Source organism: Sapajus apella, unplaced genomic scaffold (assembly GCF_009761245.1).
Source record: "Sapajus apella isolate SASKATOON/1434 unplaced genomic scaffold, GSC_monkey_1.0 scaffold51, whole genome shotgun sequence".
Classification (NCBI taxonomy): Eukaryota; Metazoa; Chordata; class Mammalia; order Primates; family Cebidae; genus Sapajus; species Sapajus apella.
In genome coordinates this window covers 4,683,505-4,699,541 of record NW_022436991.1, presented here as the reverse complement: position 1 = coordinate 4,699,541, position 16,037 = coordinate 4,683,505, and positions in this window count along the sequence as shown.

Genomic DNA, 16,037 nt, shown 5'->3' with positions numbered 1-16,037 from the left:
CCCTCTCTGTCAACCAGGTCTTCACATTTTCCCTCCCTATCAACCAGCTCTTCACATTTTCCCTCTCTATCAACCAGATCTTCACATTTTCCAACTCTATCAACCAGGTCTTCACATTTTCCCTCTTTGTCAACCAGAGCTTCACATTTTCCCTCCCTATCTTCAGATCAGCTTAAATATCACCTCCTCAAAAAGGCTTCCATGACACATCATCTGAAGCGGTCCACTAAGAATTGAAGATGTCCAATAACAACTGCTCCAAAGGGGGCTATGCTTAGGACCCTCACTGCTGGCACCATTCCAGTATATCATTGTGTTTTATTTTCTGTATTGCTCTTCTCTCTATCCTAAGCTCTTAAAACAGAGTCTGACAACAAATATAAGTTAAATGAATGACTGTTAACATCTTAGTAAATTTACTTCCAGCATCTTTCCAAAAAGGTACTTTTTACATAGGTGAGATGAAATCATGCATATAATTTTCTGTCTTCCTTTTGCCATCTAATATTATATTTAAGCATTTCTTCAGGAAGTTAAAAGTTCTTTACAACCCACTGTTTTATGAATTCAGGACAACTTATCATAAGGAGAGATGATAACTATGTTAATCACTCACTTTGTTAGGTAGATAGGTTGTTTCTACAATTTTTATTATTTGAGTGAATACAACAGTAACATATTTAAGCAAAAATATTAGTCTATAACTTTGAATCTACACTAAAACTGGATTTAATAGGTTAAAAAGGTAAGCTCTGTTTAGGCAACCAGATTTTTTTTTTTATCAAATATCTTCTCAGAAGACTGCAATAACTTATAATCGTCTAACAGTAAACCACTCAATCATTAGCAGCTTTCATATTTTCTTCAGTATTTGCTAATTTGACAGATAAAGTGGTTCATTTTTAAAATTGTCGCTCCTGATAACTAATGAATCTGGATATTTATTTAGCTCATCTTTGACTGATTAATAACAATATTATATCAACACCTATTTCCACAGGCTTACAAAGAGTTTGGCTGTATTAAAGCTGAAGACAGCAAGTAATACGGCTGTGAATTTTCTGCCCTAGAAAGAAAAGGAGTAAATCACCTGTGGGATTACAGCACTAGTACTATTTGCTTTTCTCTTACTTTGGGAAAGATGAACCTCCTTTATAGTGCAATTTTCAGGAAATGCATTGCACTTCCCCCTTGTTTTACACATAGGAAGTAATTTTCAGCATCATTGTAGCATCTTCCAAGATTGAGGCATTTTTAAATCATTGACAGATATTGTGAAGGTTCCATCATGGAGGTTTCATATAGCGGCTTTTGTTTTGCATTTTCCTGGACCATACTTCTGTTTAGAACCTACTATTAACTTCAGTAATTTAATTTTACCCCTCTCCTAAGAACAAAATCCATGCATGTGTCAGTAGCAGCAAAATAACATCACCTCTCTCTTCTATAGCTTCAGCTAACCTTTAAGCGAATCTTAAAATTTTCTATAACTGTCTTCCAAAACTAGGCATTTTATCCAATAATATCAAATTAGCATGTTATAGAGGGTGCTGCACAAATAGCCTACATTGATTCACAGATGACTTTAAAAATTCAGTGAGCCAAGAATCCCACATTATTGATTCATGCTAACAAAACGATGAAGCACAGCTAATCTTTACAACACATGCTGGGCAGAATGACATTTACAAATGCAGACAGACGGAAACCAATTGGACATAATTCTTTAAGGATTAAACTGATGGCTGCAATTAGACCTAAGAAGGTGAGCAGTCTCTCTGCTGGGAACTGAGGCTCAGCCTGCTGGGTTCAGCTCCAATTTTCTCTCATCCTTGGCTAACCATGGTATTCCATTGTTCCACTGACTGGCTAGTTGAGTTCCCCATGACTACTCAGGTTAACTAAATGAGTTTGAAAAATATGGCATGTTAACACTTTGACTTGCTTCTTTGACTGTTAATAACAACTGCTCCAAAGGGGGCTATGCTTAGGATCATCACAGTTTGATGCTATCAGTGTAGAATACCAGATGAGCCCAGTAAAGAACCTGTGGGGGTAGGGACAGCATATGGATATATCCCTTTGTATGTGTCTTGCCTTGTCTTTTCTTTTCTTTTCCTTCCTTCCTTCCTTTCCTCCTTCCTTTTCTTCCTCCCTCCCACCCTCCCTCCTTCCCTCCCTTCCTTCCTTCCTCCCTCCCTCCCTCCCCGCCTCCCCGTCTTCTCTCTCTCCTATCTCTCCTTTTTGAAACAGAGCCTTGCTCTGTTATCCAGGCTGGAGTGCAGTAGTGTGATCTTGGCTCACTACAATCTCCACTTCCCAGGTTCAAGACATTCTCCTGCCTCAGCCTCCCAAGTAGTGGAATTACAAACACACGCCACCACACCTGGCTACTTTTTGTATTTTTAGTAGAGACGGGGTTTCACCATGTTGACCAGGCTGCTCTTGAACTAACCCCATGTGATCCACCCTCCTTGGCCTTCCAAAGTTCTGGGATTACAGGCATGAGCTGCTGTGCCCAGCCTAATTATTTTTTTCTGTTTAAGGAAATACCTGGGCTTGACTGATAGCGCCTAGTCCTAGGAAACAAATCTGTCTGCCATTTCTGAGTAGTTTCAAGATTAGGCTGATAAACAGCACCCAAAGAACAGAAAAATCTAGTTGATAACCTTCAAAAGAATTCTGAGATGCGCTGGTGGTATAGTGGTAAGCATAGCTGCCTTCCAAAAGAATTTTGATAGTCTTAAAATTCATAATGACTCTGCTTATTAGAAAAACACAACAGTGATGGGATAAGAAGTACTTTGCAGCCATGCAGCATACAGAAAGCACCCATGTTAGGAAATCAAATTCTGTCCACTTACAGTGAGGGCTCAATACACGCTATTATCTCCTACTTTCCCCATTCTACCTGCATCCAGCAGGATTATTTTGAGACTCTCTTGAGGTGGCTCAAGGAAGCTCCTAAAAGAGCCTACACCACATAGTCCTAAAAGAGCCTACACCACATAGTCCTAAAAGAGCCTACACCACATAGTCCTAAAAGAACTGCCATCCACATTTGATGGTTTCTTGGCTCACTCTCTCTTCCTCATCTTCTCACCACATTCTTTTCCTTCTCTACACTTTACTGTGCACTTACATTTTGGGAACCAACAAGAATACACCCAAAGAGAAGCTCCAGGAGAGGTGCAATTTCAGGGACATGGAATTAGCATTTCTATAACAGGACTCTTTTGTTTAAAGTGAGTAACAAACAAAAACCTTGAATTATTCTGAGAAATGGAGATAAAATACTGGTTGCATAGGACACAAGTATTGTCCAAAGCTCATAACATCTCTTTGGCAGGCTCAAACTCAGTTTGAAAATTCATAATTATTCAGTTTAACAGAGGGAGAAAGGAAACTGAGGGCATGTTTACTTGTTGCAGCAGTGCAGTAGAACAAAAATTCCAACTTTTGAAATATGACCTTTGTGGAGTAAATCTCGTCTCTCCTACTGATGGGCTATGGAATTTTGGGCAACTAACTACATTAGTTCGTTTTTATGCTGCTGATAAAGACATGCCCAAGACTGGGTAATTTATAAAGAAAAAGAAGTTTAATGGATGCACAGTTCCATGTGGCTGGGGAGGCCTCACAATCATGGAGGGAGGCAAAAGGCACATCTTACACGGCAGCAGGCAAGAGAGAATGAGAATGAAGTGAAAAGGGTTTCCTCTTATAAAACCATTAGATCTTGTGAGACTCATTCACTACCTTGAAAAGAGTACAGGAAAACTGCAGCCCCCACCGCCCCCTCCATGATTCAATGATCTCCCACCAGGTCCCTTCCACAACATGTGGGAATTATGGGAGCCACAATTCAAGATGATATTTGGGTGGGGACACGGCCAAATCACATCATTAACCTAACCTCATTAAGCCTCAGTTTTCTCATCAGTAAAATGGAGCTAATCATGACCACAGTAAATGAGATTAAATTCATGACTCAAATGAGGTCATCAAGATTCACTTCCCTTTTTAAAATATCAATAATTCTTTTTATTTTATGTGGTATACATTTAAGAGGTACAAGTATAATTTTATTACATGCATATACTGTCTAGCAGTGAAGTACTGGTTTTTAGTGTGTCCATCACCCAAATATTAAACAGTGTACCCATGAAGTAATTTACCATGACCCCCCCACTTCTATCCCTCAACTTTCCAAGTCTCCAATGTGTACTGTTCCATACTCTATGTTCATGTGTATACATTGTTTAGCTCCCACTTACTTCTTCTTTCCACACTATCTTTTGCCATGCAAGCTTTGTTCTTAGGATCCCAGGTGATCCCAGCTTCTCCAGCCTTCCCCTAGGTTAAAGTCCAGCTAAAATTTAGGCACATCCCCTAAAGTCCTCATGCTGTTTGACTGGTGTGGGGAATGTGGGTGCTGACTGAAGCCTGAGAGTACTCTTCCATCCGGAATCCTGGAGTCACCCTTCCCAAACTTGCGGATAGAAAATGGAAATGATAAATGCCTAGGGTGATGGATATCCCAATTACCCTGATCTCATCAGTATACACCATTTGCTTGTATTAAAATATCACACATATCTCCTAAACATGTACAACTATTACATACCCAAAATAATTAAAAATGAAAAAAAAGCGAAGTGATGGATTCCCAAACAAAACAGATAGCTGTGACCAGAAGATGAAAAAATGAATACACTCGAGGCAAAGCAGTTATTTGCCATGTTTGCCCAGCTGAAAACCAATGGCAACATTGTCAGTCATTCTTAACCTGGGCTGCAGATTAAAATCGCCTAAGGAGTTTATTTAAAAAAAAAAAAAAAGGATGGCTGATAACTGGGCTTCAGCCTCAGAAAGGTTAAACCAAACTCCCTGACTATGGGAACCAGACAGTGGTGGTCTTGTAAATGCACTCAGATGATCCTAACGTTCAGCCAGGCTTGAGAACAATGTCTATGTGTACTTGTATGGATACAGACCTTGCACACAACCATACATCCAGATGGGATGCTTGGGTGGGAGATTTTCTTCTGAAACTTCTGTGCAAAATTAGAATTCCCATCTAAGAAAATGGAAAAACTGCACATTTAGAAGCCACTGGTATCTTGTCAACGTCGCTACTTCTCAGGTAGTTACAGATCCTCAGAATCGGAAAGATGTGGGCTACGAATGAGTGCAGCCTCCACTCAAAATAGGAATCAGCTCCAGGGCAGTCTGATGCCCAGTTTTTTCTTGTACATCTCTAATAATTGTGAACTCATAACTTTATGGGTAACATAGTCTAATTTTACTTGTTTGTGTTTGTTTTTGTCATAGCTCTGACTTGCTAAGACCTACATATGAGAATTCTGACACAAAGCTCTACAAAATCATCTCTCTCCGTAATTAATAAGACTTAAGAGGTACTCCTGGTTATCTGGCACAAATCCACAGCTAGTCAGCAATAGAACTGGAAGTTGATCTAGGTTTACTTCGAACTACTTCAATATTATGCCATCTATAGGAAACAAAAAGAAAATGGAGAGGAAGGGGTGTTAATAAAACGGAGAAAGCTGGAAAACAAAATGATATAAGTAAACCCAAACAAACATGTTATGGCAATAAATGTAATCTTTTAAGCTCCCCACTTCAAAGTCAGAGACTCTGAGGTTGGGTCAAAAGTTAAATTCCCACCTTATGGCTGTTTGCATTAGCTAAGCCTAAAACAAAATCAAGTATTTGGGTTAAATGCAAAAGAATAGGTAAACAGGTGCCAGTCCAGTGCAAACAAAAGTCAAGCCAGAGGCAGCAACTGAATGTCAGGCACTGTAGAATTCATGCAAAATGTCTCAAAATAGAACAACACGATTGTTTTTCACTGATAAATATCCTATTCACAAGGCAGATCAACAGTTATAAACGTTTACTTGCTAAAATCATTAAACACCTAGAGCTAAAATTACTAGCAATACAAGAGACAAATGACATAAACACAATCAATGGTGTGGTGAGATTTTAACACTCAGTTTTTGACAGATTAAGTAGACAAAAATAAATAAGGTTGCAGTGGATTTGCATAATATAATTAATGCTGACTGAATAGAGTTTTAAACATTATATCAAGAAAATAACTGAACTTCTTGTAAGAGATAAACAAATACAACTTCCAAAATATATATCATGGCCGGGCGCGGTGGCTCATGCCTGTAATCCCAGCACTTTGGGAGGCTGAGGTGGGTGGATCACAAGGTCAGGAGATGGAGACCATCCTGCCTAACATGGTGAAACCCCATCTCTACCGCGAATACAAAAAATTAGCTGGGCGTGCTGGCACACACATGTAGTCCCAGCTACTCGAGAGGCTAAGGCAGGAGAATCGCTTGAACCTGGAAGGCAGAGGTTGCAGTGAGCCAAGATTACGCCACCACACTCCAGCCTGGGTGACAGAGTGAGACTCCATCTCAAAACAAACAAACAAACTAACAAAATATATACCATTAGGTCATACACACTCAAAACAACAAAGTTTAGTAAGTGGCAGTTCAGGTCACATTCTTTGGGCATACAGAGAAAATACTAACTTGTAAGAATATACAGAAAATGTATATAAAATAACATTCTCTGAGCATCCATAATGAAAAACAGGCTTCAAAATCTAAAAAGCAAATAAACCAAAAATCCACCCAAAATTTCCAAAAGCTAAAAAAAAATTTCCAGATCTTTACACATTGAAAATCTGTCTCCTAAATAACATGTTAAAGAGAAAATTAAAATATTGGTTATAGATTACTTGGAAATTAATGATCTGAGAAAATGCAATATACAAAGATGTGATGATCCAAGATTACAGCCTTCAATTTTATTATTAAACAAGAAAAAAATGGAAAGAAATTCACTGAGGAAAGCACAGCAATGAGTCTTCTTCAAAGGCAGCAAGAAAAAACTAAGAAAAGCATAAGGAATTAATAAAGGGCAGATTTTAAACTCCCAATAATTTAGAAAACCAAATAAAACACCTGTATAGTTAATATATAAATCTAAATGGTATTTTCTTTGTAAACACAAATGTTAAAAATTTGTAAGTCAGAATAATTGCTGAATGTTTATTGAGCACTTAGTATGTGCCTCACAGTGACTGAGCGTGTTATTAACAATACCACAGGCTGGGCGTGGTGGCTCTCACCTGTAATCCTAGCACTTTGGGAGGCTGAGGTGGGAGGACAGCTTGAGACCAGGAGTTTGAGACTAGCCTAGTCAACACAGGGAGATCCCATGTCTACCATACATTTAAAACCTAGCCAGGTGTGATGATGCACATCTGCAGTCCCACGGTGAGGCAGGAGAATCCCTTGAGCCTTAGGAGGTTGAGGATATACTGAGCCATGATCATGCTACTATTCTCCAGCCTGGGTGACAGAGCAATAACATGTCTCTAAACAAACAGACAAGGTCCTATTATAATCTTAATGTTCCAAATAAAGAAACTAAGGAAGACAGAGACCACCCATTGGGCCCAAGACCACCCAAGCAACAAGTAACAGAATGGGGTCAGAAGAGTACTACCATGCTCCATGACCTAAGCTCCTAACAAAAGTTTTATATAACCTCTCAATATGAAGAAGGAATAAGGATGAAAGCCAGAAATTAATAATTACAAGATAAGACAATACGTAACAAACATAATTTTATGCTAAATATATCTGAAAATCTTAAGGATATTTATGGCTTTCTTAAAAAATAAATTATAAATATTGACTCAGTTGGAATTCGAGTATATCAAAAGTTTAGAAGAAATTGAATAAGTCACGTAAAAATCATCTCTGAAGAAATTACTAGGCCTAAATTACTCTAAACATTCAATATGTCCAATAAATAATTCCTATGCTAGGTAACAATTTAGGAAGAAAAAAACTGTGTCCTGATTTCTCTGGTGAGGTTGGCATGAGTCTGCTGCTGCGACCTAGTAACAATAACCAAAGAACAAAGAAGCTCCAATCTGATCTTACTTATATATATATATATATAAACACGCTAAATAAAACACAAGCAAACATAATTCAGCTATGCTTTAGAAGGGTACTTCACCACAACCAAGTGGATTTTCTTCCAAGAAACCCAGGATGATTTAATACAAGAAATCATTTAATATTCAGAAATCTATTGACATCATTTATCACACCAATGGGTCAAAGGAGAAATCCCACCATCAAATATTACAAGGTCTTTGACAAAAAGCAATATCTGTCTCTGAGTTAGTCTTTACAATGCAGAGCTCTTGGAATAGAGGAATATTTCACTAACATTGTAAAGAATACTTCTGATGTATCAACAGCTGACACTTTACTGGTGTTAACAACAGTTAAACACCAGAAATATGCCTGTTAAAGTCACGGACAAAACAGGGGTCTTGATTTTCAACAGTTTTAGATGATGAAGATGACAAACAGGAAAAAAAACTTTAGTTTACCACCAGCTTGGAAGCACAGGCATTGACATTAGACCCGGGCTTGGATTGTGGCCGCCTCCCTCTCCAATAGTTGAGCCCGATTTTGGTAAATCAGTAAGTCGGCTTCTTCTGCATAAGGAATGGTGGTACCCATCCCACAAAGGACAGTGAGGATTAAATACGCAGACACAGAGAGACCCCTTGGCACAATGCCCATTGTAGCATCTGAATTCACAACTGCAATATGAGTGAGTGACTGCGTGTGTGTGTGTGTGTGTGTGTGTGTGTGTGTGTGTGTGTGTGTTTTGAGACAGGGTCTCAGTCTGTCACCCAGGCTAGGGTGCGGTGGCACCATCTTGCTCACTGCAACCTCCACCTCCGAGTTTCAAGCGATTCTCCTGCCTCAGCCTTCCGAGTAGATGGGACTACAGGTGCGTGCCACCATGCCCAGCTAATTTTCTGTAGTTTTAGTAGAGACGGGGGTCTTACCATGTTAGCCAGGATGGTCTTGACCTCCTGACCTCGTGATCCCCCGCCTCGGCCTCCCAAAGTGCTAGGATTACAGGCATGAGCCACCATCCCAGCCAAGTTGTTTCTTAACTAGAAAATCCAGCAAGGTCAACTGATAAATAATTAGAGGTGCCCAAGAGTTTAATGAAATATCCAGATGCTACATAAACACATACAAACAGCAGTAAAAAATTGGTTAGGAGACAGAAATGCCTCAGGAGGCCTCTTGCTAACAGTTGGATCTTGTATACCGCTGTCTTCACTGGAAGGCCTGACCATCGCATTGTTGCCCCATCCCTGACCAGCCATATCTTTCAATTATTGTTTAGGTTTCACATAATTCATCACCTCCTCATAGAAGATTTTACTGACCCCCAGGCCGAACCCTCTACCAAGGGTGCTTTTAACTGGAGAAGCTTGTTTGACACACTCATCATAGTAGAAATTTTATATTTTTATGGAATTACTGGATTAATGCCTGTTTTCTCCTCAAAGCTTAGTTCTGAGTACACTATGCAGCTATTAAAATTATGTTTATGTAAAAGAATTTAATGTCTGCATGTGATTTAGTTTTAAATGCATCATATAAATCAGTGTATAAGCACTCAATCTTCATTTCTAAAATTGCACATTGGTATATGCACAAAAGATAAAAAGATGCTCATCAACATAGTAACAGTAATACTAGATTTTTATTATTTAAATTTTCTTTCTCATAGTCATCAATGTTTTTAAATATTTAATATAAATGAACAGTATTTCTCCTTTAAATGATAGAGATTTACCAAATATCTAAATTTTTAAAACACTTAAAACAGATACTTTTTTTTTTTTAACCATCAAGTGACAAGTGTTTAGGTGGCCGGTAATTGAAGCTGACCACATATAAATATATGTATATATTACATAGAAATGTCTTCTTTCAAAAATTTATCTTCCTGACTGACAAACTCTTATTCCTACAGAAGAGAGCAAAGAATTGAGTGCATTAAAAAAGAATCAGCAATGATGGTAAAATCTAGAGAAATATTTTAATCTCACCAATATAAGACCAAGCCCATATCTCAGCCCTCACAGAATTACACATCTAGGACCCCTTCACTTACACACACACACACACACACACACACACACACACACACACACACGGCACCAGCAATTGGTTACCAAATACACACTGAGCATCTACTGCGTATCTCAGCCCTGTGCTAGCTGAGCAGAGGATTTAGTCCCTGCCCTTGATGAAGTCACTGGCCACCAAGACTGACACACTGAGAAAAGAAAACCAACAGCAAAAAATAGAACGTGAACACTGACAAACAAGTGGTAGACAGTAGTTCTGCACATTTTTAAAGTTACAACTTCCCACCCATCACGGGCTGCCAGCAGGACTCCCAGTGGTGGTGTGAATCAACTCTATTTCCATCGTAGCAGAATAAATAGAAGATGACTTGAGGAACTCCCTTTGCTAACCAAACACATTCAAACACCCTTATTGAGGTCTGCTCTCTTGCCACCCCTTGGCTGGCATGTTGTCTTCCAGTCTGGAACCACAGAGCAGTGCCCATGCCAAAACTTCTTCAAATGACCTTCTTCCATTTTGGGCATCTGATTCTGCTCTCTCCTCCCCACAGGAAGCCTGGGTCAAATGCCCATCCTCCTTTTTCCCAAAGTCTCCTAAGGTCCTCCTGTTATTGTCCTTGACACCCTCTGTTGGGTGTCCTTGCCCTCCCTAAGGCACCCATCAGACCAAAGCTCTTTGCAGTCATTTTTCTGTATCTCAGTAGATCCAACTCCTAGCCCGGTGTTCCAAACATACTTTGTGCTTGGCAAATATATGTCACTTTTCAATGAATGATGAAAGAATGAATAAATGAAATTCGCCTCTGGACACCTTTACAACCTTGCATTCCTTGCCTTTGCTCAAGCTGTTCCATGCATCTGAGATGCCCTTGCCCCAACTAATTTCCATATGTTCAAATCCTAACCTCCATCCTTAAAGGTCTAAAATGGATGCCTTCTACTCCAGGAAAAGTCCCCTGGTCTCTCAGCTATCAGTGACTTCCTCTTCCAATTACTACAGTTCTTTATCAGGATTTCCCATATTCTACTCAGACTTAGTGTTATTTGTGGATATATTTTCACATGCCCCTGCCCATTAATTGATATACTCTGTGATGTCAGAGACCACATGTCTCCTCTATCCTGGACCTCCTCCCAGTGACCACCACATTGTAGATAATAAATTAACAGTAGATTTAAAGTAAATGGACACATACAGAATTAGTGCTTTGGAGATGTCATCCCTATGTTCTATTCCTCCATGGCTGGATTTGGCAAATTTGAGCAGAAGGAGATACGGTAAAGACAAGTTCTTGGATCTTATTAGGAGCTCAAATATTTCCATTCCTGTCATTTTTTATGGGATGTTTTTAAACTTGGCCTACCAGGAAATGTGTGTGATTTACTACAAGTATCCGAATGAACTTAAAGTGTCAGGAGAAACATGAGACCATCATCTGGAAGGTGAGGGGGAGGGAGGTTGAATGAAATTCTTTCTGGAAATACATACTTCTAGGAAGGGACTGCAATAACATCTCTACATTGTCTCCTCAAAGCATACTTCTGAAGAGGGAAGATTCAGGCCTTCTGACCTGGACACAGGTCAGGAGAACTGGCTGACCTTGCTCTCCTGTAATTTTTGAGCTTTCCCAAACACACTATTTTTCTCCTGGGCTCGATCTTGGCGGCTCCTGCAGCAATAAGGGGAGTTATTTTGGGGAGACAGTTGATGCTTGGCGAGTCCTCCTACAGATCAGCAATAGCTGTTTGAAATGTTAAATGCCTCCCAGATGGAGATACTTAGCATTTGTAGGAGGAATAATTTGGAGGAGAAAAATGCATTTGTCTTTTTGGCATCCTGTGGATTCTGTTACAGAAGACAGAGAACACTGTGAATCCTGCCATCCACATGTCAGTGTTTTCCTGGAATTTTGCTAGTCCCAGGTGACTGTGCTGCTGCTTCTAGGGATATCAAGGTTTGGATGTGCCAACACTCAAGGGAAAAGTGTATGGGGCTGAGTCTCCGAGGTCGGAGAACTTCCAGAGTGCCCAGAAACCCTCAGGGCTTAGCCTCCTGGCTGCCACTGGCAAACACTTCAATCACGTAGACCAGATGGTTTTTACTTTTGGGTGTGATCTTTTATACTCAGTGAGGCTGAAGAATGTCGTACGGGCTAGCAGAGAGAACCAGGGATTGAGAGGCGTGAGATTGGCCTTACTTTTGCCACTAACTTTCTTTGTGGGCTCAGGCAAACCACCTTGCCTCACAAAGCCTCTGTTTCCCCATCTGTGAGGTGAAACAGTTGGATTAGATCATCTTGTAATTATTCTCTAACTGCAGAACAATGCTATGGTGCTCACTGCCGTGGCTTATGAAGAAGGTCACATTATTGCAGAAGGTAGCTTGGGTTTGTCCTTCAACATGAGCTTCCAGATGCTAGGAAGAGAAGTCTTCATTGAATTGTTCATCATGCCCCATTATTCATGGCAAGGATAGGGTGGATCATTCACAAAAAAATACTCAGTCCATGACCCTTTTATTTAATTCATTTCTGGGCACCCATGGGAACACTAGGGCCCATCAGTAAGCTTCACCAAAAAGTTCTGCCTTTGAGTAAGCACCAGAGTGAACTTGAGCTGGACAGAAAGCTCAGCTCTTAAAAACTGTAACTGGGTAATTGTAGGGTAAGTGTTCTCACACCACACTGAGATGTGCAAAGGAAAGTGTGCCTCCTTTATCGTCTATACTAGCCTCACATACATTTTAAGAATCCTCTGGTCCTCTTGGATAGGTGGGTGGGTGGATCACGGGTGCTACATTTAGTGAAATCCAGTCAGCTTTGTCCTATGTAATGATGAAAACAATCTCTATAGGAAATTCATACTCTTTTGGACAATGCTATCTCTCCAATTTCTCTCTTCTCCTGATCACTCCTGAGATAGATTCTGGGTCCTGGAGAGAGGGCGGCCTCAGGTTCTCACATGTTTTAGGCTCCCCTGCAATCTGCAGCAAGGCACTGCACCCGTCTGGTCACTCATCATTTTATCAGGATCTGAAGGAAAAGCTGGGGCCGCTAGCTTATGGGCTATCTTCTTACCTTGTCTGGACACAGATTCTGACTTGACCTCACAATGGCTGCTTGGAGGGCTGGACATACCTGATTCCAGTGTGCCCCACTGTAGGAACCATATACCACAGCCCTCAGTTGCAGAGTAATGTACCCCACTCTGGTAAACCCCCTAGATGGGATCTCAGCTACTTTTCTCCTCTTCCATCATGAGGCATGTAGATATCTTGGTTCACTCTACCACACAGGATTTCAGTGTCGCTTGGGAATAATAATACAATCTCTCTCCCTCCCTCCCCTTCTGTTTTTCTGTATCTCTCACTGTCTTTCTCTTCCCTCCAGTCGTGTTATGCTACTATCACTTTGATATGGAAGTCTCAGCGTCCATAGAAGCAGCTTGGGAGGTGTCTGTCTCCCAAATCTCAACCTACAGCCAGGTGTGAGCCTGAAAAGAGATAGGAAGGACCCATGAGTCTCCCGGCATGGGAGCATCCTCTTTTCCTTACCTCAATCCACTGCGAGCCAGAAAAACACATGATTTCTATGTTTTCCCATCTTGTGATGGGTTTGCCTATATTTTATCCTCCTCTTTTTTGAGGTAAAATTGTTTTCTCTTGCTTTTCCTGGGGAAAATGGTACAATGGTTGCCTGGAAATGCGGCAGTTGTGGTATAAGATAAAAATAAATAAATAATATTTTCAAATATTATTTCCATTACAAAATCATTTCTTCGATGGCTGAAAGAGGTTTGCTTGACTGAGGTTGATACACTTTCTTCCCTGTGAGCCTTCTACCTAGAAAATGACGTGATCAGACCTCACAGCCATTAAAATCCTTTCTAGTTCTTACGTCTTAATTTCACTTAACAATGACATACTGTGAGAGGCTCACAATGATCTCCAGATTATTTTCCGAACTAGCCATTCTATTCATAAACCAGTTAGAGGCCTATTTAATTTGTATGGCATCTTACCAACAAAAAGACTGAGCTTATCAACCTTTTGCCCCACTAAATCCTACTATGAGTCCTGAGACTTAATAATTTACTACTAAGTAGCTATGGATACAGTTTATCCAACATGACTAGAAGCCACAGAATATCCCATGAAGAATCCAGTTAACATAGGAAGTGACTTTCAAGTCAGAAAATGGAGGAGAAGCAAAACAAAATGGCAACGGACAAGAGGAATTAAGTTCTCCTCTAACTGGCTAAAGCCTGGGGTTGGTGGCTTCTCACATAGTGAAATGGGAAAGGATTCCACACATGTCAACACAGAGGTCCTGGTATATCCTATTATAAGAAGGAATTAACTCAAATGGAGCAAAGAAATTTCCTGGCAGATTCCAAGATTCTGAAAGGGGAAAGGCAGAAACATGATATCCACACACAAACTGCTCTAAGGAAAAGAACTGAGGGGCCGTGGTTGAAGGCTTGATGATTGTTCTCCGAGTTAGCTGCTCTAACATATGCACATAATCTCCCCCACTTGATACACAGTCCATACATTGGCTGGGATTTTTTTCTTTTTCTTTTTTGAGATAGAGTCTCACTCTGTTACCCAGGCTGGAGTGCAGGGGCGCCTCTCAGCTCACTGCAACCTCTGCCTCCTGTGTTCAAGCAATTCTCCTGCCTCAGCCTCCCGAATAGCTGGGATTACAGGTACTGGGCACCGTGCCCAGCTAATTTTTGTATTTTTAGTGGAGACAGGGTTTCACCATGTTGGCCAGGCTGGTAGGATTTTTTTAAACAACAACAAAAAAATTGTAGTAATTCTGGGGAAGCCGAGGTAGGGGAATTGCTTGAAGCCAGGAGGCAGAGGTTGCAGTGAGCCGAGGTCACACCACTGTGCAGTAGACAGGGCAACGAGGGCAGAACTCTGTCTCAAAAAAAAAATTGTTGTAATTATGAATGGCACATTTTAGCTATTCTAATCAGAGATGAGAAGGTGAACTCCACCATTCAGAAAAATAGAAGAATAAAAACATCTTTCTGGGAGCACGTATTGTTGCATTGTGATGTTTCGTCCTTTTTGCCTATTAGGAAGTATTTATTAAGTCTGCTGTAGTATGCTAGGCACAATGGGATCCTGTATCATGCAATACAGGTTCAGTCCCTCACCTTGCTGGTAAAAATCAAGTAGAAGAGGCGGGAAAATAAACCAAATATTCCACCAAGTGTACTAAGTGCTAACATAGGCAAAGTAGACAGGTGTCTGCATTCAGACTTCTATGGAAGCTCTGACTCATTCAGTGATGAGGAAAGTGGGAGTCAATAAAGTTTCCAAGAGGAAATAAACTTCAACGAACAGAACTAGTAATCCCAGTTGGCCTCCATAAAGATGCTGTCCACCAAAAGGAGATAATAATATTTGGATTCCCAGATCTCAGCCCCAACAGTACCTGAGTTGTCAGACTCAAAGAAGTAAGACACAGTATGTCTTCCTCCACCACCCTCCGCCTTCTACTTAAGCCCATTCCTAATCTATTAGTCTCCATTTACAAATAGTTACTAAATTAAACTTCCAGTAGCTCTGCATGGCTGCCTTTAATGCTGACGCCAACCTCCAACAAGAGGTTCTCAAACTATAACAAAACCTGCTAACACTTGAAAACAACGACCCTGACAAAAACATCATAGACTGGGAGTTCCAGCGTTTCACCAATCTTATGTATGCATTTGTTTGTTTGTTTAAAGGGAAGGACTTTTTTTAAACCACTAAAAAAGTTCCTCAAAACTCCCTAGTTCCCAATGCAGGCAGACATCAATAAAATATTTTAAGGTTGCTTTTTTTTTTTTCATTCCTAGTTGTCTTCCAGCAGGCCTCAGGGGCTGCCATATTGAGTTTCAGCACTCACAACCTAGGTAGCAAGGAAGAACATGCCTAGAGTCATGCAGTGAGTGACCAAACACACCCCAGGGCCTCCAGTTTTTTTTTTTTTTTTTTTTTTTTTTT